This window comes from Nannospalax galili, unplaced genomic scaffold (assembly GCF_000622305.1).
Source record: "Nannospalax galili isolate Female #2095 unplaced genomic scaffold, S.galili_v1.0 scaffold613, whole genome shotgun sequence".
Lineage (NCBI taxonomy): Eukaryota > Metazoa > Chordata > Mammalia > Rodentia > Spalacidae > Nannospalax > Nannospalax galili.
In genome coordinates, this window is record NW_008332065.1 from 274,800 (window position 1) to 276,000 (window position 1,201).

Sequence of the window (1,201 nt, forward strand, 5' to 3'; positions counted from 1 at the left end):
TTGGATGTTAAAGCTCTGTCAGATGTATCACTGGTGAAGATTTTTTCCCATTCTGTGGGTTTTCTCTTCACTTTTTTGATTGTTTCTTTTGCTGTACAGAAACTTTTTAGTTTAATAAGGTCCCATTTGTTGATTGCTGACCTCAATTCCTGAGCAACTTCTGTCCAATTTAGAAAATCCTTTCCTACATCTATATCTTGTAAGTTAATGCCAATATTTTCTTCTAATAGTTTTAGGGTTTCCAGTTTTACATTGAGGTCTTTGATCCATTTGGAGTTGACTTTAGTGCAAGGTGAAAGATAAGGATCTAGTTTCATTCTTCTACAGGTGGAGATCCTGTTTTGCCAGCACTATGTGTTGAAGATGCTGTCTTTCCTCCATTGTGTGTTCTTGGCACCTTTGTCAAACATCAGGTGGCTGAAATTGCGTGTCCTCAGGTTTGGATCTTCAATTATGTTCTATTGATTTATGTGTCTATTTTTGTGGAAGTACCATGCTGTTTTTATGACTATGGCTCTGTAGTATACTTTGGGATCTGGTATAGTAATCCCCCCAGCGTTGCTCTTTGTGCTCAGGGTTGCTTTGGCTATCCGGAGTGTGATGGCTAATTCTGGGTGTCAACTTGATTGGATCTGGGATTGACTGAAATGAAAGAGATCTTCTTAATTGGATCATCTAAAGCTGGAAGATACACCCTAAATGTGGGTGTTACCTTCTGATGGCAGCCAGTATAAAAGACCAAGGCAGAGGAGAATGCCAGGCTTCTTGCTGCTTGCCTTCTCTCTCTCCGGTGAGTTCATCTTGCTGCTGTAGACTGAAGACTAGCTGATATTTTGGAATTTGTCAGACCTTCAGCACCGGATTGGGACTACTGAGACATCCAGCCTTGTGGACTGAGCGACTACAGATTCTCAGCCTCTCCAGTGTGATGCAGCCACTGTTGGACTACTCGGACTCTGTCCTGTGAGCTAAGCTGATAAATCTTTATACATATTCATTCTACTGGTTCTGTTTCTTTGGAGAACCCTGACTAATACAGGATTATAGAAAAAAATTTAATGACTATAATAACTGTAGAAATTCACAGATATACCAAGAATGTGAACAGAAATAAAAACGACAGGAATCAGTACACATCTTTCATTAATAACTTTAAATATCAATGGACTGAACTCCCTAGTCAAAAGACAGAATAGTTGAA